The following is a 24,589-nucleotide window of genomic DNA, read 5'->3' as shown; positions in this document are numbered from 1 at the left end:
ATTGACTATCATTAGATTCTTCTAGACTGTCTGTAAGAAAGAAAAAAAATACTTAAACTTCACTATAGTTTTTTTCTTTACTATGGTATGTGACATTAATGAAAATTCTGAGAGAGAGAGAGAGAGAGAGAGAGAGAGAGAGAGAGAGAGAGAGAGAGAGAGAGAGAGAGAGAGAGAGAGAGAGAGAGAGAACGAGAGAGAGAGAGAGAGAATCACCCCCCACAGCCCCTTTTCCCCTAGTGATCTAATGAAGCATTAGCACTTTTCTTGGTAATTGAATAGGTATGTGACTAGGAGTACCTGGTGAGCTGGAGAGGCTAATTCTTTGTGAACTGAATTCTAAACATTGTCTTCTCCTTAAATGGCTGCTGTGTGCCTCTAATGTCATAGCAGGTGGCAGCAGGTTACAGTGGAATGGGTGATGGCATTGGAATGATAAGAAAGAGGTCTGTATTGTGGCTTTGCAACTTAATAGCTAAGTGACCTTGGTCACTCATTCAACAGCATTTATTAAGTGCCATTTATGTTCCAGGTGTTATGCCAGTTGCTGGGAATTCCAGTACAAAGAATGAAACAAATCTTAATTGCAATAAGTTTGCATTCTAATGAAAGAAAACTAGTCATTTTAAAATATATCTACATCATAAAGTTACTAAATATAAACATATACAAATTACTTAAAAAAGAAGTTAGTTTCAAAGGGAGGGCACCAGCAGATTTAAGGGTAAAAGAGATGCTGCTTGAGATAAATCTTAAAGCGAGGGGAACTATAGGAGGCATAGGTAGGAAGGGAATGAATTTCAGGTACAGAAGATGCTAGGGCAAAGGAACGAAGGATTTAGATGAGGTCCCATGGAAGGAACAGAGAGAAGGTCTGTTTGACTGGATTGCAGAGAGGATGAGGGAGAGTAATGGCCTGGCAGGCTGGAAAGATAAGTTTGGAGTTGTGTAGTCCATAAAAATGATAGTTTCTTTTATTATTTTAGTGCCACTAGGAAACTCTACTGCAATTGTTTAAGCAGGGGAGTCACACAGTCAGATTTGTGCTAAAGGGAAATTATTAAAATATATGTATCTTCAACTTCAAGGAATTTTAAGTTCTAGATATACATCAGAAAAAGAAACTGTATTTATTTTTTAAAAATCCAGCAACACAAGGGATGATCAGTTGTCAGTACAGTTGTCAAAGCACAACATTGGCAGTAAGAGCTACTTTAGTTTGGTTCAGAATCAGATTCTTGGATCAGAGAATATTATTAACAGAACTTTTCTTACCATCTTAAATGGATCCAACTAGAACTGTTTTTTTTTTAATCCACACAAATCTTTCAGTGAAAGGATTTGCCTTCTGAACTCTGAGCTGCTGGTTAAGATGACAATGTGAAAAGTCCTAGCCAAGCCTAGTAGCCCCTGATGAAAACTTCAACAAAAATCAAGGCTATGACCAATGAAACCAAAGACAAACATCAATAAATGTAGTCGGGGACTGCTTAATAAGATGTGCAGAAGCACATGGGAGTTTTAAATGGAGATGAGCCAAGGGATCTTGGAGCTGGTGGCATCTCATCCTGGCATAGTCACAGCAGGGATGGAAGAAAGTACAGAGAGATGTGTCCAAGTATTGTGTGTACAACTCAGGGTATTCCAAGAAGCTTTAAACCGGCATTCATATCAGTGTCAAATTAAGGACATGATTAGCATTCAGCAAATTACTGCCTAGGTATGGAGATAGTGCAGTGCTGGGGAAGGTTGATGCCAGAACTTATCCAGAAGGCCTGAAACCAGTGCAACTCTTGATATATTAATAGGGCAATTGAGGGGGGAGGGGTCAAGTCAATTCTCATGTTGTAATTGCACAAGAAAAAGGAGACAGAGCCTAGGCCAGCACCCATATTGGGCCAGCAGGAGGGGAAAAAAGAGCAGAAACCAGCAGGTCCAGGTCCCAAAAACCCCACCCAGAATTATGACATATATTTGGTATCCATCCAGACTGCAGAGAGAAAGAACAAAGGAAGTCCATCCACAGTGCAGGACAGGGTAAAGCCGAACACTGGCACAAAATCTCAATCCCAGAACTGAGGCTAGAGTTTTGAGTATACAAAAGGAAACTTTCAATACAATTAAAAAATGTCATGGGTTAAGAAAACCCTCACAAGTGAACCTAAAATAAGAGAAGAGCTCCACAGTGAAGAGAGGTACAAGTTCAGGGTGGCAGAGTGGGTTGGGGGATGGCTAGGTCTTACCTCTCTCCTGTTTAAAAACTTTATTATGTAAAGTGAAATTTATACTCATTTACTTCCATAGCATCTATCTTAGATTTCCTACTGATACATACCACTCCTTTGAAAAAGTTCCTAGTCTTACCAGCTTCAACTGTTTAAAAGTGTCATATTAAAATTTATGGGCAGCTTAAGGGCTTTTCACTGAACATATGGTGGGGAAGTAGAGGCAGCAAGTGTAGATTACTTTTCAGAGGGACCTTTCTTCCTCTGAGCTAAGAAGAAAGAAGAGAATAGGGGTAAAAACAAACAAATAAATGAAAATAGGAATTGTGAGGGAAAGAAGAAATAAGTTGAGGGGGATAATATCAAGTAATCTCAATCTTTTCAGTAAAATAATAATAAATTTAATTTTACATTTAATGTAATTTTAATGTAAATTTAAAATTTCAGAGGATTGAACTTTAATGCCTCTTTAGAGGGGAAGTTTTAGAATAATTTTAAGTAATGTTTAGGGCACAAAATAATTACCTTGGTTGGGAGCTGGCTTGAAAGGCCAGTTTATGCTTTTTTTGCATTTCCATAATCCTTTGAAATGTAATGTAAATTTTATTTCATTTCATGTTTTAGGATTAGCTACTAGGTGTTATGGTAATTACAGCACTGGACATGGAGTCAGGCAGATTGTAGTTCAAATCCTCCCTCCATCACTTGCTTACTAGCTGTGAGACCCTGTGTTAGTAACTACCCTTTTATCTGCCTCAGTTTCCTCATCTGTAAAAAAGAAGATAATAATAGCACCTACCCCCACCCAAACCTCCAGGGTCATTGTGAGTATCATTAAATAAAATGATATTTGTAAAGTATTTGGTAAACCTTAAAAGGTTATATACATGCTAGTTTTATTGTTAGTATATCCTTTTTTGTCAATTAGAAAAAGAAATTAAAAACAAAACATTTAGGAGAGGATTCTGGGAAGATGGTGAAGTAGGTCAGAAAATTAAATTTCTCAAGTTTTTCTCCAACAAATGATATAAAATAGTGCCTCATGGTGAACACAGGGCTCTAAAAGGATAAGAGTAGGGGCAGAACAGGGGTCCTTTTGGGACAATCTGAGAACATCTGAAGAAAAATCCCTGGATGAGGTTTGGTCCCTGTGAAAAGTAAGCACTACTAGGCTAGGACCACTTAAACAACAAGCAGCATGCACTGGGGTTACCTGGGTTGAGAGATTGCCTCAGCCCCAGGCACAGGAACTTTTATCCCCAGGCCAGGGAGGGGAGTTGGGCATCTGGGCCAGCAAAGATTGAGGGAACCTCTGTTGACAAGGAACACCAGACCCAGCTGTGCTAGGGACATACTGGCCAGGGGGTGAGAAGCAATGAGAAAATGCCTGGTGAGTGCAGAAGCAGTGGGGTGGGGACTCTACTGGCTGTGGGGATTTACTGGAGGCTAAAGGTATTTTCAGTTCCAGTCCAGAGGGGAGAACTGAAAGAGGATCTGAGGCCAAAGGCACAATCCCCCATGCCACAGGACTAGAGGTGATTACAAAATTAATACAATTTTTTTTAATAAAACAAGCATAAGCAAAGGAAAAAAGAATCCAACTATAGAGAATTACTATGGGAATAGAGAAGACCAGGGTTCATCTTCAGAGGAGCATACTAAAGAAAAAAAAATCTTCCATCCCAAAGAGTAACATCAAATGCCCAACTGCCCAAAAAGAATTCATAGAACTTAAAAAAGATTTAAAAACAAATGAGAAAGATTGAGAAAAAAAAAACTAAAAAAGAAGAACAATTCAAGAAAAAACAAGAAGGTTATGAAAAGAAAGTCAACCAATTAGAAAAGGAGATCCAGAATCTTAAGGAAGAAAACAACTCCTTGAAAATCAGAATTGGGCAAGGGGAAACCAAGGATGTTATAAGAGATCAACAAATAATAAAACAGAGGGGGGGATGGAGCCAAGATGACAATGTGAAAGCAGGGACTTACTGGAGCTCTCTTAAAAATTCTGTCAGATACTTCTAAAAAAGTAAATCTGATCAGATTTAAGAGACAGAAACCACCAGGAGACCAAGTATGGCAGATTTCCAGCCAAGAGAGTCCACAGGGTCTACAGGACAAGTCTGTGGGTTGGGAGAGTGCTGGACAGAGGGAACTAGACCATACCTGAGCAGGAGCAGCAGCACACCCAAGGCTGAAGTGCTGGCTATTGGTAGTGCTCCCCAGGCTTATAAGCTCAGGATGGGAGTCTGTCAGAGTTACAGGAGACAGAAGAGCAGGGCCTGCACCCAAAGCAGCAGCTACTCCTGGGGCTATCAGCCCACAGAGAAGGCACATACTTGAACTTCCAGGAGACATGATGGCAAACTAAGTGTTCTCATTCCCCCCTTATTAACCTTGAAAAACCTAGAGAATATTGCCTCAGGAAAAATCCTGGAATAGTGGATCCTAGGAGTGCAGCATCATTCTTTTAGCTCAGGAGGCTAAAGAGATCAAAGGGAAGTGTCCCTCCTATGGTGGCTAAAGGGGGGAAAGGCAAGATCAGAGTCATTCCAGCAAGCCCCATCTCAGCAGACCAGTAGGATACCCTGAGCCCCAGTGGGGTGAAGCCAGCAAGCATCAACACCAGGACCCCAGATGTCCCTTTGTACAGCCAGGGGAAGAGGCAGACACCAGCGCAGACAAAGGCTGAGACCATCCATGCTGTAGTGCAGCCCTAGGGGAAGAAGAGACTGCCAGCAGCCAGAACACCCCTTCACCATACCTCACACCAGGAGCTTCAGTGCAACCCAGAGGAACTCAGAAAGATATCCACCTGGTCTTGACCTTCAAACACCAGCCAACTCCAGCTCAGTAACAGGTGAATGGCAGCATTACATAGCCTCTAGATGAAAAAAACAGAGGTCACAGCACACACACAGCCAGTAACCAGGCCCACAGTTCCCAGCACAAGAAGCTTGGGACAGAGCTCCCTGAGCCCCAGAAACAGAGATCTGCTTTAAAAACCAGGAAAAAGACAACCACCATGAAGAAACAATCGAGACAACCAAAGAGTCTTGATTCCTATTAGGGAGACAGGGAATATCAAAATCTCAATTCAGAAGAAGACGGCAGGATCACGCAGGATCTTCCAGCTTCTACATTAAAAGACAGGAGGAATTGGAATAAAATATTCCAAAAGGCAAAAGAACTTGGATCACAACCAAGGAGCAACTACCCAGCAAAACTGAGCATTAGTTTTCAGGCAAGGAAACAGACATTCAATGAAATAAGGGACTTCCAGACCTTCCTGATGAAAAGGCCAGAGCTCAAAAATTTGATCTTCGAATATAAAACTCAAGAGAGACATAAAAAGTTAAATGGAGGGGGGTGTGCATGGGGACTTTTTTATTCAAGACGGGCAAATTGTTTACATCCTTATATAGGATTATATTGTTTTATATATGATATGCATATACATATACATACATACACACAAATAGAGATATAGATATCATGATTTACTTAGAGAATCCTAGAGAATCAAGTAAAAAACTACTTGAAATAAATAACCCAGCAATACCACTTCTAGGGCTGTATCCTAAAGAGATCAAACAAGTGAGAAATGGACCAGTATGTACAAAAATATTTATAGCAGCTCTTTTTCTGGTGGCAAAGAATTGGAAATCAAGGACATGCCCATCAATTTTGGAATGGCTAAACAAATTGTGCTATACGAATGTAATGGAATACTACTGTGCTGTAAGAAATGAGGAGCAGATAGACTTCATTATAACCTGGAAAAATTTATATGAACTGATGCTGAGTGAGGGTAGCAGAACCAAGAGAACATTATACATGATTACAGACACACGGTATCTATAAGGACTAACTTTGATAGTCTTGGCTTTTCTCATTAATGCAAGGTTCAAAGATAGCTCCAAAACACTCATGATGGAAAAAGCTATACACACCCAGAGAAAGAATTATGGAGTCTGAATGCAGATTGAGGCAAATTATTTGCTCCTCTCTCTTTATTTCTTCCTTTGTTTTTGGTTTCATTTCTTCTTTCTCATGATTCATTCCATTGGTTATGATTCTACATTATAACTTGGCTATTATGGAAATAAGTTTAATGGGAAGGAACCTATATCAGATTACATACTGTCTTTTGGGGGGAACATGGAGGAGAGGGAGTGAGAGAAAATTTGGAACTCAAAAATTTGTGGAACTCAGTGTTGTAAACAAAAAATATTAAAAAATTAAAAAAAAACAATAAAACAAAATATGAAGACAGAAAAAAGAGAATGTGAAACATCTCATAAGAGAAACAATTGATATGGCACACAGATCAAGAAGAGAAAACATAACAATAATCAAACTACCTGAAAGCTATGTTCAAAAAGAATCTTGATAAAACAATACAAGAAATAACTAAAGAAAATTGTCCCAAAGCATAAGAACAAGTGGGAAAATTAGAAATAATAAAAAAATCCACTGATTACTACCTGAAAGAGATCTTATGAGGAAAACCAACAGAAACATTATAGTCAAATTCTGAAAACCCCAGCTCAAGGATAAAATATTCCAAGCAACAAGAAAAAAAAAATATGGCAATTCTTTAATTAGAATCACACAAGACATAGAAGCATTGACTATAAAGAGCTTAGGTCTTGGACTACATATCAAAGAGTGAAAGAACTGGGGTTTCATCTGAAAATATACCCAGCAAAGCTAAGCAAAGTACTGAGTGAAAAAAAAAGTAGATTTAATGAATTTTAAGATTTTCAGGAATTTGTTAAAAAAAACAAACAAACTGGAATTAACAGAAGATTTCACATACAACAGCCAAGAGAAACACAAGGTACATCTCAAGGACTAATTACAAGGGACTCAATATGTAAAATGTAAACATATGTCAAAGATTGTTATTAGTAGTTGGGTAGTTTATAAGAAAGATTAGAGTAGACCTGAATATGATATGACTTTATAAAGTAAAACATTTAGGAAAAGCTAAAAAGATTAATTATCTTATACAAATGAGGTGGGAGAGGAAGAACCAACATATAGAAATTAGAGGGGAGATGAGGACTGTTAGTTCTGGGAATTTGCTTTCACCAGGAATGGAATTAAGGTGTAATAATACATTCTGTTCCTCTCTCTCTCTCTCCCTCTCTCTGTGTATACACACACACACACACACACACACACACACACACACATACATATATGTATATACATATATATGTATATACATATATATATATACATATATGCGTGTATGTATGTATAAACACATATATACAGATGCATACACACATATATTATATATGTGTTTATATATGTGTATATGTATGAATATATGTGTGTGTGTATGAGTATAAATGTCTTCTAAATTCAGAAAGCATAAAATGCTAAGGGGATAGGGATGCAGAGAGGATAAGGGAGGTATCTCAAGATTAGAGATGGAGGAAATAGGTTAATGCAAGGTCTTTCAATTTATGGGAATGAGAGGATAAGGGAGGGATCCTTGGAGGAGGGGTAGATCAAGTAATCAGAGGGTAAGGTAGTGTGTAGAAGTGGAGGAGTCAGGAGGGATAGGAAATAAGAGATATGCACAAACATAAAAATCAGGAATAGCATTTGTTAAGGAAAGTATATATCTATATGTATGTATACATGTATTTATGTGTATATATGTATACCTATACCAAAATATAAATATATTTGCACTTAATTTTAGGCTTTAGGAGGAGGGGGAAAAGAATAAAGTAAAAAGTACACAGCAGAGAACAAAAGAAAACTCACAAGGAAGCAAAAGATGGACAGTCCTCAACACAACACATATTATATATTATATAGGCTTTCTTGAAGTAGTAATTTACTGCCATATAGTTTGAATCCTCTCTTACATTCTACATGCATTTGACATGTTTTTTTTCTTATTTTGCATTTAAGTTTTAACATTTAAGCTTATAATGTGTTTTTTTGTGTATTTAACTCTATTTTTAAAAATTAAATGAAATTTTAAAAAATATAATAAGCATTCATAATAAAACAAATTCCATAACTGGCCATTCTCAGAATGTACATGGCATTCTGCTTTTTGAATCCATCACCTTGATGTAAAGAGGTGGTAAAGATGTTTTATCATTGTGTCTCTTGTAATCATGGTATATCATTACATTGATTAGAGTTCTTCAATCATTCATACTTATTCATCTTTACAATGTGGTTAATATGTGATTCTTTTCCTGGTTCTGCTCATTTTATTGAACATCAATTCATATAACTCTTCCCTGATTTCTCTGTCACACTGTCCCACTGATATGTTGTCTTCCATTAAAGAATACCAAGTTTTTTATCAGCTAAAACTGTTCAAATATATTTACAGCACAATAATACTGTGTATACAATATCTCTAACACAGTAATATTAATAGCACGATAATATTCTATTACATCCAGAAAATAAGTTGATTGTGATTTCCCTAAATGATAGGCATTCCCTTAGTTTATATTTCTTTGCCATGATAAAAAGAGTTTCAAGGTTGAGCACTGTTTGAACCTTAATCACATAGGATTTGGCATATATACTCAGTTGGGTATAGAAATTTATCTTACTCAATAGGGAAGTAGGAATTGCAAGGGTGAAGAAAAAGGAGGGGCACTGAAAGAAAGGAGGGCAGAACACTAGTGAGGAGTGAGAAGGTGAAAGGAGGGATAATGGTACGAATAGGGGCAAAAATAGGATGGATGGAAATATACAGTTAATAATCATAACTGAATGTGAATGGGATGAACTTCCCCATAAATGGAAGAATATAACAGAGTGGATTAAAAATCATAATCCTATAATATGCTGCTTACAAGAAACATATTTGAAGCAGAGAGATGCCCACAGAGTAAAGGCAAAAGGCATAATATATGATGCTTCAGGTAAGGTTAAAAAAAAAAAAGAAGCAGGGGTAGCAATCCTGATCTCAGACAAATCAAAAGCAAAATAAAATGACCTAATTAAAAGAGATAAAGAAGGAAACTGCATCTTGCTAAAAGGTATCATAAATAATGAAGAAATGTTAATATTAAACATATATGCATCAAGTGGTATAGTATCAAATTCTTAAAGGAAAAGTTAAAGGAGTTAAAGGAAGAAATAGACAGCAGAACTATACTAATGGGGGACCTCAACCTCCACTTTTCTGAACTTGACAAATCTAACCACAAAATAAGCAAGAAAGAAGTTAAGGAGGTAAATGGAATTTTAGAAAATTAGATAGGGTGGACCTCTGGAGAAAATTGAGTGGGGATACTGAAAGAATATAACTTTTTTTCTCAGTGGTACATGGCACCTACACAAAAATCTACCATGCCTTAAGACATAAAAACCTTACAATCCAAAGCTTTTGACAAAATAGAGTACCCATTCCTATTAAAAACATTAGAGAGAATAGGAATAATTGGAGTTTTCCTTAAAATCCTAGAAATCCAGAAATGTTAAATACATCCTTTTCCAATCATGATGCAATAAAAATTACATATAATAAAGGCCATGGAAAGACAGACTAAAACTTAATTGGAAAAAAATGAAAAACAATCTAATCCTAAAGAATGAGTAGGTCAAGCAACATAGAATAGAAATAATCAATAATTTCATCAAAGAGAATGACAATAATGAGACAATATACCAAAACCTATGGGATGCAGCCAAAGCAATCATTAGGGGAAATTGAATTTCCTCGAATGTTTCTAAGAATGAAATAGAGAAAGGGGATACCAATGAATTGGGCATGCAACTGAAAAAGCTAGAAAAGGAACAAATTAAAAATCCATCACTAAATACCACATTAGGAATTCTGAAAACCAAAGGAGAGATTAATGGAATTGAAAGTAAGGAAACTATTGAAATAATGAATAAAACTAATGGCTAGTTTTATAAAAAAAAATAAAATAAAATAAAAATAGATAAATCCTTGATTAATTTGAGTACAAAAAAGAAAGAAAACCAAATTGCCCGTATCAAAAATAAAAAGGGTGAATTTACTACCAATGAAGAGGAAATTAAAACAATGATTAAGAGCTATTTTGCCCAACTGTATGTCAATCAATCTGATAATCTAAGTAAAATGGATGAATATTTAGAAAAATATAAATTGCCCAGATGAATAGAAGAAGAAATGAAATACTTAAATAACCCTATTTCTGAAAAAGAAATTAAACAAACCATCAAGGAACTCCTTAAAAAAAATCTCCATGTCCAGATGTATTCACAAGTGAATTCTATGAAACATTTAAAGAACAAGTAATTTCAAAACTATATAAAGGATTTGGAAAAATGGTTAGAGGAGTTCTACCAAATTCTTTTTTAATGACACAGATATGAGTGCTGACACCTAAATAAGGAAGAGCCAGAAACAGAGAAAGAATATTATATACCAATTTCCCCAGTTAATATAGATGCAAAAAAACTTAAGGAAAATATCGGCAGAGATTACAGCAACTTATCATAAGCACAATGCAGTATGACAAGGTGGGATGGGGAGCATGAATGCAAGGCTGGTTCAATATTAGCAACTTTATCAGCATAATTGACTATATCTATAATAAAACTGATAAAATCATATGATATTCATAGATTCAAAAAATGCTTTTGACAAAATACAGTACCCATTCCTATTAAAAATATTAGAGAGCATAGGAATAATTGAAGTTTTCCTTAAAATGATAAGTAGTATTTCTCTAAAACCATCAGCAAACATTATCTTTAATGGGGATAAGCCAAAAGCTTTCCCAATAAGATTGGGGTAAAGCTAGGATATGCATTATTACCTCTATTATTTAATTTTTTAATAGAAACATTAGCTTTAGCAATAAGAGAGGAAAAAGAAATTGAAGGTGTTAGCATCAACAATGAGGAAACAAAGCTACCATCCTTTGCAGGTGATATGATAGTATACTTAAAGAATCCTTGATAATCAAGTAAAAAGTATTTGAAATAATGAACAACTTTATCAAAATTATAGGATATAAAATAAAACCACATAAATCATCAGTATTTCTATCTATTATCAACAAAGCCCAGCAGCAAGAAAAAGAGAAATTCCATTTATAATAACTGTAGACAATATAAAATATTTGGGAGTGTGTCTACCAAGACAAACCCAGGAACTATATGAACACAATTACAAAATACTTTTAACACAAAATGTCAGATCTAAATAATTGGAAAAATATCCGTTGCTCATGGATACGCTGGGCTAATATAACAAAAATGACATTTCTACCTAAATTAGCTTACTTATTCAGTGCCACACCAAACAATGAAAAATAATATTTTACAGAGCTAGAAAAAAAAGTATAACCAAATTCATCACGAGGAACAGAAAGTCTAGAATATCAAGGGAATTAATGAAAATAAACACAAGGGAAGGTACCATATTTAAAACTGTATTGTAAAGCAGCAATCATGAAAACTACTTGGTACTGGCTGAGAAGCAATGGTGGATCAGTGGGATAGGTTAGGTATACAAGATACACAAGTCAATGGCTAGTAATCTACTGTTTGATAAGCCCAAAGACTATAGCTTCTGAGATAAGAACTCATTATTTTACAAAAACTGCTGGGAAAACTGGAAAGTAGCATGACAGAAACTAGGCAAAGACCAATATCTTACACTGTATACCAGGATAAGGTCACAATGGGTACAGGATTTAGACATAAAGGGGATACCATAAGCAAAATAGGAGAGCAATGAATGGTTTACCTGTCAGATCTATGGAGATGGGAAGAATTTATGGCCAAACAAGAGATAGAGAACATTGTGAAATGCAAAATAGACAATTTTGATTACATTAAATTTAAAAGAAATGTTTTTTTTTCAAAAATCAAGGCAATTGAGATTAGAAGGGAAGCAGAAAGGTAGGAAACAATGTTTACTGCCAATGTTTCTGATGAAGACCTCATTTAAAAAATAATTTTTAAAAATGCTTCACTGTTTTTTTTTAATTGTGGATCATTTTCCTCTTTCTTTTACCTCTGAGTGATAGGCCTAGTAGTAGTATAATTGGGTCACCAGTTATGCACATTTAAGTGACTTTTCTGGGCTTAGATTTTTTTTCCTGGAATGGCTATACTAATTCACACATACATTAACAGTTCTTCAGGGTACCTGTTTTCTTGCACCCCATACAACTTTTGTCAGTTTCTATCTCTCTATTCATAGCTTTTGCTGCTATTTTCTTTTTCTGAACATCCTGCTGAAGCAACAGGAACAATCCTGGACACAGAACTAGAGTTGTGAGAGACCTGGCTGACCCAAAAATCTCAAAATGATCAATCAGTAGCAGAGCTTGAGGAACACACAACCCCACAATAGGTTCAGCCTGTAGCAGCAGCTGAGATCAATGGGAAAACAGAGAATAAAGCAAAACAGAGTGAAATGAAACCATGAAAGGCTATGTCCAAACTTGGATTTGAACTAGTGACAGTGGTTACCAGTCATCATGTGGAAATATAAGAACATCCTCTTTGTTTTCAGAAAACTAGTTGTCTACATAAGCCTAGCTTCAAATACTTGCCAACAGGTTCAGAAACCAACATTGAGAATCTTACTTAGAATGTACATCTAACTACTGCTAAATAATTCAAAGTTCAGAGTGAAGCAATACATAACCTAGATGAAGAGAAAAATGCACAAACTCAAATTGTACAAAAACAAAGAAGAAAAGGTTGATGAAACAAGAGTGGAAATTTAAAAAAAAAACATACAATTGATCATGTCCCAAACAAATGTGTCGTAAGAAAGGTCTGTCTGTGCCCTGAAGAATAACAATAATATTATTAGGACAGTGTTTGGCACATAGGATTGATTGGTTGATGATATTGTGAATGCCAGTGTGAAATTAATGAACCATCTAGAGAAAAGGACAGCTTTTCAGTGTTTCCAAGATGATTGTAACCACATATGAAGTTTGTACTACTTCTTTCAATAAAGTTTTATTGGATAAAAAAATTAAAAGTTCCAGAATTTTTAGAATAAAGTGGGGGTAAATTTTGAGTTGTGGGGAAAAATAGAGAAGTGATAACTCTCCAAGTCAATCATCATTTCCTAAAGCACGTTGGATATTTGGATTTTGGATATTGAGTAGCTTGCTACAACAAAGACTTAACTTTTTTATTGTTCTGCAGTTCATTCTTCACTTAGCACTTAACTTCCTTGTTATATTTCTGAAGATAGGAATACATAATTTTTTTTTGCCTAGTATATTTCAAGGATGCAGTCTAAATATGTTAGCAAAGTGACTGGCACATAGTATATGCTTAATAAATTGTCATTGATTGACTGCTATCTACCTTTTCATTTATTTGCCAATTAATGACATATCTAATTTATAGTTTTCTCTTAATTTCTGAAATAGTAAGAGTCATTTCATATTTTAACACTATTCTGCTACATATTTCAAGCAATATTAAACAATGAACAATATCTTTAACTTTTCAAGAGTGAATGAAAGGTGTCAAGAATATAAGATTCTACTGTATTTGTTGTTTAGTTACGAAAAGCTTTTAATTTGGCAGAGCAAAATAATTCATTAAAACTTCTTTTTCCAATAAAGTGCCTCCCATTCAGAGATCATTTTTTAAATTCCTGAAATATAGAACTGTATCAGTAAGGCAAGATTCATGACCTCAAGGATGACCATGAAGATGCCTTGTATGGTTTGGAATTGTAAAGTATGAAAAACTCTCTAGGTAGAAGGCAGAAGTATAACATTTATTTAGACACCAGAGGATCCAATCCCAAGACCAATAACTCCAATTCAATATTGCAGTAATTATATTCCAAGACCAGTAAGCCCACCTCAAAGTAGCAAGAAGGAAATTATAACACAGTATTATAGCAAGGAACCAAGTCATCCTGTAGCCTTCCCCCCTGCTAAGGCCTTCCAGTAAACAATCAGTCATAAATCTTAATTGTCTGCTTGCCTGCATCCTCTCCTGCAGTTCTGAAAACCCTTGCGGTTCTCAGAGTCCTTGCAGTCTTCTGGATCCTCTGGGTTCTCATTCTCTAATCTGTCAGTGCTTTAGATTCTCAGATCTTTGATCTCTGCAACTCTCTGGTCTGCACTCTCCACTCGCAGTCTCTCTCGATACTGGTTCTCTCTCAATATCTTCTTGATGTCTACTTGTTTATTCTGCTTCTCTCATGCTCTGGGCTCTCTTCACATACAGTTCTAGCCAACATCTGATTGGCTAGAAATCAGGTCTCTGATTGGCTGAATTCATGCACATCTGATTGGCTAGAACTCAGTGCACATACAAATGGCTCTGGTCTTAGCACCTCTCCTTAGAGCCTTGAGGGCTTCACACCTCTCTTGACCCAATTAGTAAAAGGGTGTGGGCCCTGGGGCTTTGTACCTAGTAAGTAAAGGGTGTAAGTAAAGGCCCTATTGAAAGGGCAGGGAAGATCTTTAATCACATTAACACCACAATAACACAAATAACCCTACTAAATAACTTTTCATTTAAAATATCAGGTAAGGAACAAAACACAGGAATGTGAACTCTCAAAAAAGTATTTGACATTGTATTAAAAGAGGTCCAGCTCAGAGTTTTTAAGTAGAAGATGGATTTTTTTATGGATGGTTAGATCTTCCAAATGCTCCCATTTACGTGTGACATTGTGTACCAAGACATGGGACATTGTAGGGCCTCATGGAAGAGATTTATAGCCACTCAAAATATTTTGGCTTGATAATGCACACAGAAAAGCCCAATTTGATGAAGATTGTTCATTGTCCAGATTGATTTGCAGATGGATGGACTGTCTATAGAACTTATCTAGCAAAGTGTGTAATTGAAACAGACAGCACAAATTGGTACTAAAATTTTAAAAAAGAAGAAAAATGAACTGCATTGTCTTTGTAAAATTTTAGAGTTCCTTTAATGATCCTAAGCTTCTCCTGAAAATTAAAGAACATTTTTTTTAAATGTCATCATTATACTGATGCTGTATGCCTGCGAAATATGGGACAAAATAGCCTCAAAAAAGTGAAAATGAACAACAAACAGAGGGTAATAGAAAGATGCATGTGGGTATAAGCACACTGAAACACATAACCAAATAGTAATTCCAAAGAGGAAAAGCAGTTAAAGTTATCAAAGTATATGACAGGAAAAGATAGGTTGGTCCTATGGTGAGAGTAAGGACCTTAGCTGGACAGACCAAAAGCTACACTAGAATTCTTGTCATTTCAGGAGAGAATAAAAGTGATGAATACCTCTAGCATATTGAGTGGATCCCCTGAGGGGATCTTTTAGGAATGATTTCAACACAGAATGGGCACAGAATGTAGTATAGAATGGGTAACCATGGATAAGTTGTAATCTACATCATTGTAGAGAACATCTAAATTGATGATGTAACAGCTCCATTTCTCAATTTCAACATGATTGTTAATCAGTAAAAAAATAATAATTCTAAGAAACTGCTCATGGAGCACAAGCTTTGGAAAGTCTTTCAAAGCTAGAAAGATTTTGAATGTGGGAAAGGGCATAAACTATATGTTTATTTTCTTAACATCTGCTAAGATCTTAAGATCTGCTAAGTTCAGAAAAGCTCATGGAGTGGCCTTAGAATAGTGAACTTTTAGGCCCCAACAACTCAGGAAGACTACCTTTTGGTCTCTAGAGGAGTCAGGAATGTAATCTATTTCATTGTCATGCATACTAATACTAATTAAATCACATACCCTTGAAGTATTGAAATACTATTTTGTTTTTGTTATTGGCTATCATATGCCTCAGGATGAATAAAATTTTAGGCATGTAATAGCTATCATTAACCGTTAAGATACTGGCATAAAGTGGTATTGAAGAGGGGATTTAGATAGTCAGTTTATGTCAAATCACTGGATGTGTGTAAAGCACTTTGCAAACTGCAAAGCAATATATGAATTATTACTGCTATTATTAATAATACTGTTTTTCATGATTATGATCAATAATTACAATTATTACCATATTATCCATGTTTTATTGACTGATTCCCTAGGAATGTTAAAGGATATAGTTAGGCTGGAAAGGGGATTGAATGTTAGATTCAGAACTGGAAGTGACCTATAAAGTCCTTATAGAATCAAGTGAGATAATATTTATAAACCACTTAGCATAATGCCTGGTATATAATCATTGCTATTATTTAAATGCTTATTTGCTTTCCCCTTCCTCTTATAAATTATTCGTTCCAGGCTCCCTCATTTTACTGATGAGAAAACTAAGGTCCAGATCAATAAAATTACTTGCCCCAGGTGAAACAGGCACTAAGTGACCAGGCCAAAATTTGAACCCAAGTCTTCTGACTAGAATCCACACATCTTTCCTCTATATCACTCTGCCTCTAAACTTCAACTATGGTATGTGAGAAATTTTTTCTATCATCTTTTTTTTGTACAAATGAAAAATGTCCTTAATATGGACCACTAGCCATGAACTTCAAAACCTGTGTTTACTGCTCTATGAAAAATGTAACAGAAAAATCCAGTGAACAATACTAGGAAGCTGAAAAACATACAAATAACTTTTGAGAGTCAAAGATAAATATTCCTGACAAGTACAGTGAGATTTGAGACCCTTAGATTAAAGTACCATGTCTGACTTAGAAAAGACAAGGCAGAAAACTGAGTATTACAACATGAATGATCTCCTAAATTATGGTCTGGTGAATGAATGGTTAATTTGATTGACAAAATCAGACAATATGAATAAAACCCAAAGAGATCAATGAAGATAAATGAAGAAATGAGGGAAACCTCAGAAGAGATGGTTGTACTTGGCTGCACATGAAATGCAGGCTGTTGAAAGCTTGTGCATACAACAAATTTTCATAAAATGAATACTACTTTATCACTGACTTCCTTCATTTTTTTCCACAAAAGTGTTGCTGTGTCTACTGTTCTACCTGACTTAGGTTGCAGATGCTTTCCAGGAAGAATTCTATTCCTTTATTCTCAGACACCCTCTTCCCAAAGACCACTTATGCTGCGAATCACAAAGCCCTGAGGCACAGAATTCAAGAATCACTTCTCTGATAATGTTTGGATACAGGATCAAAATTTGACCTAAGCTTTCATTCACCTCTCTAAAAATAATTTATTGGCTCCCCATCCATGATATATTATATTTCTGAATGTTTCTGCTTCCTTACGTCTTCTAACTTCATTTATAGTATGAATGTTAGCATGTCAATACGACTTAGTTGCTCCAGTAGTATGTTAACTCACTGAGTGCTGGACAAAGGTCTTTTCATTTGGTACATTTGGTGTCTTGGTACATTTAAAGTACCAGATATTCAATTAATGTTGAGAGTCCAAAAGCTGTGAAGAGTAGATCTGATCACTCCCTATATTTTGTTGTTGTTTTGAGACTGGGTCTCCCTATCCCAGACTGTGCAGTAGCCACTCACAGTCCAGAACTGACTGCAAACCTGCACAAAAACATTGCACTACTCCTTTTCAATGTGAACCGGTTCACCCCTCTAAGGAGCTTGGTGGCTCTGTACCTTATGACTTCAACATATATTGATATGACATTTAGTTCAGACATCTGATCACTTTCAGCTCTATAATCTCTCATAACACCCAAGCTTAAATGTTCCTCCTCATTAGCATGGATTATAGGTGTGTGTCACCATGTTTGTCCTGTTCTCACTTTCCCAACACTTTGCCATAGTCTCTGTGGGGTTGGAAGGGAAATGATAAAAAATAGATATTATTTATTCTTTGATGGGTGCCAGAGGTGAAAGCATTCATAACTTAGTGGTGAACATATAGGTGACTGGCAATGATCCTCTTCATACTTAACTACGGTCTACTTGGATGCATAATATAATTCATATAAATATTTTGTGTGATGATATATTACGGAAGTGTTCCTATAACTTTTCATCCTGTGTTCTTATAATGTCTTACTATAAATAACTTCACAGTAGGTCTACCCAAACTATTGGAGGGTCTTGCTTGATATTACATGAGTACAACTCTAGTGAAATCTCACCTTGGCTTATCGATAATTCCATATTTACCTTAGCAACAGTTAACAAGGCTACTTAAGCAATCATTAGACATAAAGATCAACAAAAAATCCAGACATTGAAACTAGTATAGAAAGTTACAATAGCACCATCAATGAGACTGAAGTTGATTAACTATAAGGATCCTTATACAGGATGTCTTGAAAGTCCTAGTGCAGTTTTAAGACTTTGGGTGCACATTTTATTTCCCTTGCCTAAGATCTAGAATGATCCCAAAACTCACAGTAGAAATAAAATTTTGGGATGGGGGAATAGGTGTCCCCAGTTGCGAGGATTAGATGCATATGTTGGCAGTTTGCTAGGCAGATACTTATAACTTGCTTCTTTCTTTAAAAAAAAAATATTAATTTATTTATTTTTTAGTTTTCAACATTCACTTTCACAAGATTTTGAGTTCCATGTTTTCTCCCCATCACTCCCCTCCCTCCAGCCCAAGATGACTACCCCTTTCCCCAATCTGTCCTCCCTTCTATCACCCTCTTCCTTTCTCTTATCCCCTTCCCTTCTATTTTCCTGTAGGGCAAAATGGATTTCTATACCCCATTGCCTGCATATCATATTTCCCAGTTGCAGGTAAAAATATTTTTTAACATTCATTTTTTAAAACTTTGCGTTCTACATTCTCTCCTTTCCTTTGTCCCCACCCACTCTTATTGAGAAGGCAAGCAATTCGATATGGGTTACACATATGTAGTCATTCTAAACATTTCTCTAATTGTCATGATGTGACAGACTAGCTATATTTCCCTCCATCCTCTCCCACCCCCCATTTATTCCGCTCTCTCCTTTGACCCTACTTCCTTCTCAAAAGTGTTTGCTTCTGATGACCCCCTCCCCAGTCTGCCCTCCATTCTATCATCACCCCCTTTCTCATCCTCTTCTGCCCTACTTTCTTGTAGGGTAAGAGATTTCCATATCTAATTGAGTGTGTATGTTATTCCTTCCTTAAGCCAAACCTGATGAGCATAAGATTCACCCATTCCCTCTCACCTCCCCCTCCTCCCCCTCCACTTTAAAAGCTTATTCTTGCTTCTGTTATGTAAGATATTTTACCCCATTTTACCTATTTCTCCTTCTCCTTGTACGTTCTTCCCTTACCCCTTGATTTTATTTTTAGATATCATCCCCTCATATTCAACTCACCCTAAGCCCTCTATCTATTCCCTCCAACTACCTTAACACTAAAAAAGTCTCATGAGTTACAAATATCATCTTTCCATCTAGGAATGCCAACCATTCAACTTTGAAATGTCCTTGTGGTTTGTCTCTTTTTTTTGTAGGGGGGAATGCATGGCAATTGAGGTTAAGTGGCTTGCCCAAGGTCACACAGCTAGTAAGTGTGTCACTTGATTGAGGCCAGATTTGAACTCAGGTCATCTTGATTCCAGGACTGGTTCTCTACTCTCTGTGCCACCTAGCTTCCCCTCAGCTCTGGTATTTTCAACAAGAATGATTGGAAGTCCTTTATTTCATTGAATATCTATTTTTTTCCCATGAAGGGTAATACTCAGTTTTGATGGGTAGGTCATTCTTGCTTTTAATCCTAGGTCCTTTACCCTATGGAATATCATATTCCAAGCCCTCTGATTTGTAAAATAGATCTAGGAGAGATAATTTTAAAATTATTGTATTACCTGAAAGCACTTTGGAGGAGACAGGCCAGAACAGTGGTTGTGGGAAGAAAACAAGCAGAGGCTTTTGGGAGGCAGGGATGGCCAGAGCCAGGGCTTGAGTGGATTAGCCTGGCTCTGGATTGTGATGGAGATGGGGATGTCCTGAGATTGTATTGCATATTGTATGGGGATACTTGTAATTCTGTTCATATAGTTACTGGGTTTGTCTTGACAGGTAGACTCCCAAATACTTTTTAATGTCTATGGTAACTTTAAAAGGAATTTCTCTTTCTTTCTCTTGTTGTTGGACTTTGTAAGCATGACATAGGAATGCCATGGATTTATGTGGGTTTATTTTGTATCCTGCAACTTTGCTAAAGTTATTTATTATTTCGAGTAGTTTTATATTTGATTCTGCAAATAAATCTTCATGTCATCTGCAAAGAATTGTAACTTAGTTTCTTTTTTGCTTATTCTAATTCCTTCTATTTCTCTTTATTCTCATAGCTAAGGCTAACATTTCTGGTACCAAATTGAATAATAGGGGTCATAATGGACGTCCTTGTTTCACTCCCTATCTTACTGGAAATGCATCTAGCTTATCCCCACTACATATAATAATTGCTGATAGTTTTAGGTAAATGCCTCTTATCATTTTAAAGAAGACTCAATTCATTCCTATGCTTCCTAGTGTTTTTAATAGAAATGGGTGTTGTATTTTATCAAAAGCTTTTTCTACATCTATTGAGATAATCTTTTTTTTTTGCCAGTTTTGTTGTTGATGTGATAAATTATGCTGATAGCTTTTGCAATATTGAACCAGCCTTGCATTCCTGGGAATAAATCCTACCTGGTCATAGTGTATTATTCTCATGAAAAGTTGCTGTAATCCTTTTGCTAAAATTTTGTTTAAAATTTTTGCATTTATACTCATTAGGGAAATTGGCCTATAATTTTCTTTTTCCGTTTTGGTCCTTCCTGGTTTAGGAATTGGTACCATATTTATGTCATAAAAAGAATTTAGTAGGACTCCCTGTTTGCCTATTTTCCCAAATAGTCTATAAAGTATTAGAATTAATTGTTCCTTAAACATTGATAGAATTTGCCGGTAAATCCATCTGGCCCTGGAGATTTTTTCCTAGGGAGTTGATTCATGACTTGTTCAATTTCTTTTTTTTTTCTAAGGTGGGATTATTTAAGTATTTTACTTCCTCTTATGTCAATCTGGGCAGTTTATATTTTTGTAAATATTCATCCATTTCCCTAAGATTCTCAAATTCATCGGCATACAATTGGGCTAAATAATTCCTAATTATTGTTTTAATTTATTCTTCATTGGAGGTGAATTCACCTTTTTCATTTTTGATACTGGTAATTTGATTTTCTTCTTTCTTTTTTTAATCAGATTGACTAAAAGTTTATCAATTTTATTGTTTTTTTCATAAAGCCAGCTTTAGTTTTATTTATTACTTCAATAGTTTTCTTGATTTCAATTTTATTAATCTGTCCTTTGGTTTTCAGTTATTTCTAGTTGAGTATTTATTTGGGGATTTTCAATTTGTTCTATTTCTAGTCTTTTCAGTTGTATGCCCAATTCATTGAACTTCATCTTCATTATTTTGTTCATCTAAGCATTCAGAGATATAAAACTTGCCCTAAGAAATGCTTTGCTACATATTGTTTCCATGATTTGTTGTTTGACCCACTCAATCTTTAGGATTAGATTATTTAGTTTCAAATTCGTTTTTAGTCTATTTTTCCATGGTCCTTCATTTTTTCATGTGATGTAATTTCCCCTTTTCTGCCTCTTCCTTTCCTTTTCTCCCATTATAATCCCCCTGTATCCCTTCGATCATTTATCATCACATCAGTTAATTTATACCCACATGCTCTATCCATGTATATACTTTTAAATGTCGTAATAAATATACAGTTCTCAAGATTGACAAGTATCATCCCCCATATAGAAATGTAAGCAGTTTGGCCTCATTGAATAACAAGGTTTTATTTTTCCTATTATTTTCCTGTTTTCCTTTTTATGCCCCTCTTGAGACCTGTATTTAAAGATCAAATCTTCCATTAAGCTTTGGTCTTATCATCAGGAAGGTCTGGAAATCCCTTATTTCATTGAATGTCCATCTCCTTGCCTGAAAGATTATGCTCAATTTTGCTGAATAGTTGATCTTTGATTGAAGTCCAAGCTCCTTTGCCTTAAGGAATATCATATTCTAATTTCTCCTGTCTTTTAATGTAGAAGCTGCAAGATACTGTGTGACCCCGACTGTAGTTCCTCAAGGTTTGAATTTTTTTTGTCTGCTTATGGTATTTTCTCCTTAACCTGACAATTCTGGAATTTGGATAAAATATTGCTTGACATTTTGCATTTGAGATCTCTTTCAGGAGGTGATCAGTGGATTCTTTCGACGACTATTTTGCCCTCTGGTTCTAGGACCTCAGGGCGATTTTCCTGATGATTTCTTGGTGTCCAGGCTCTTTTTTTCTTCATGGCTTTCCAATAATTCTTAGATTTTCTCTACTGGATCTATTTTCCAGGTCAGTGGTTTTTCCAATGAGATATTTTACATTTTCTACTATTTTTTTTTAATTCTTTAAATTTTTTTTGACTGATTCTTGATGTCTCATAGAGTCATTATCTTCTACTTGCCCAATTCTAATTTTTAGCAAATTATTCTTTTCAGTTAGCTGTTGTACCTCCTTTTCCATTTGGACAATTTTTTTTTCCTTTTAAGGAGTTATTTTCTCCAGATAGGCTGTATCCCTTCTTATCCATTTGCCCAATTTTTTTTTTTAAATGCAATTTATTTCTTTAACATATTTGGTTTTCAGCATTGATTTTCACAACAGTTTGAATTACAAATTTTCTCCCCATTTCTGCCCTCCCCCCCCACTCCAAGATGGCGTATATTCTGGTTGCCCTGTTCCCCAGTCAGCCCTCCCCTCTATCACCCCCCTCCCCTCTCATCCCCTTTTCCCTTCCTTTCTTGTAGGGCAAGATAAATTTCTACGCCCCATTGCCTGTGTATCTTATTTTTTAGTTGCATACAAAAAGTTTTTTTGTTTTTGAACATCTGATTTTAAAACTTTGAGTTCCAAATTCCCTTCCCTCTTCCCTTCCCACCCACCCTCCCTAAGAAGTTGAGCAATTCAACCTAGGCCACACATGTATTATTATGTATATCCCTTCCACAATACTCATGTTGTGAAAGGCTAACTACATTTTGCTCCTTCCCAACCCATCCCGCTTTATTGAATTTTCTCCCTTGACCCTGTCCCCTTTCCAAAGTGTTTGTTTTGATTACCTCCACCCCCATCTGTCCTCCACTCCATCATCCCCCCACCTTTTATTTTTTTTTTATCTTCCTCCCTCTTCTTTCCTGTGGGGTAAGATACCCAACTGAGTATGTATGGTATTCCCCCTCAGGCCAAATCTGATGAGAGCAAGGTTCACTCATTCCCCCCTCACCTGCCCTCTCCCCTCCTCCCAAAGAACTGCTTCCTCTTGCCACCTTTATGCGAGATAATCCACCCCATTCTATCTCTCCCTATCTCCCTCTCTCAGTATGTTACTCTCTCATCCCTTAATTTCATTTTATTTCTTTTAGATATCTTCCCTTCATCCTCAACTCACCCTGTGTCTGCTCTCTCTCTTTTACATATCTTATATATACACATACATACACATACATACATATACACATAGATACATACATACATACACATTCACTTATATATATACTTAAACATATATATATATGCATATATATATATATATATGCATATTCCCTTCAACTACCCTAATACTGAGGTCTCATGAATCATACTCATCATCTTTCCATGTAGGAATGTAAACAAAACAGTTCAACTTTAGTAAGTCCCTTGCAATTTCCGTTTCTTGATTACCTTTTCATGCTTCTCTTGATTCTTGTGTTTGAAAGTCAAATTTTCTATTCAGTTCTGGTCTTTTCACTGAGAAAGCTTGAAAGTCCTCTATTTTATTGAAAGTCCATATTTTGCCTTGGAACATGATACTCAGTTTTGCTGGGTAGGTGATTCTAGGTTTTAATCCTAGCTCCATTGACCTCCGGAATATCGCATTCCAAGCCCTTCGATCTCTTAATGTAGAAGCTGCCAGATCTTGGATTATTCTGATTGGGTTTCCACAATACTCAAATTGTTTCTTTCTGGCTGCTTGCAGTATTTTCTCCTTGATCTGGGAGCTCTGGAATTTGGCAACAATATTCCTAGGAGATTTCTTTTTGGGATCTATTTGCAGAGGCGATCGATGGATTCTTTCCATTTCTATTTTGCCCTGTGGCTCTAGAATATCAGGGCAGTTCTCCTTGATAATTTCCTGTAAGATGGTATCTAGGCTCTTTTTTTGATCATGGCTTTCAGGTAGTCCAATAATTTTTAAATTATCTCTCCTGGATCTATTTTCCAGGTCAGTGGTTTTTCCAAGGAGATATTTCACATTGTCTTCCATTTTTTCATTCCTCTGGTTCTGTTTTATAATATCCTGATTTCTCATAAATTCACTAGCTTCCACTTGCTCCAATCTAATTTTTAAAGTAGTATTTTCTTCAGTGGTCTTTTGGACCTCCTTTTCCATTTGGCTAATTCTGCCTTTCAAGGAATTCTTCTCCTCATTGGCTTTTTGGAGC

The sequence above is a fragment of the Trichosurus vulpecula genome, chromosome 6 (genome assembly GCF_011100635.1).
Source record: "Trichosurus vulpecula isolate mTriVul1 chromosome 6, mTriVul1.pri, whole genome shotgun sequence".
NCBI lineage: Eukaryota > Metazoa > Chordata > Mammalia > Diprotodontia > Phalangeridae > Trichosurus > Trichosurus vulpecula.
Note: the sequence above shows the minus strand (reverse complement) of the source record.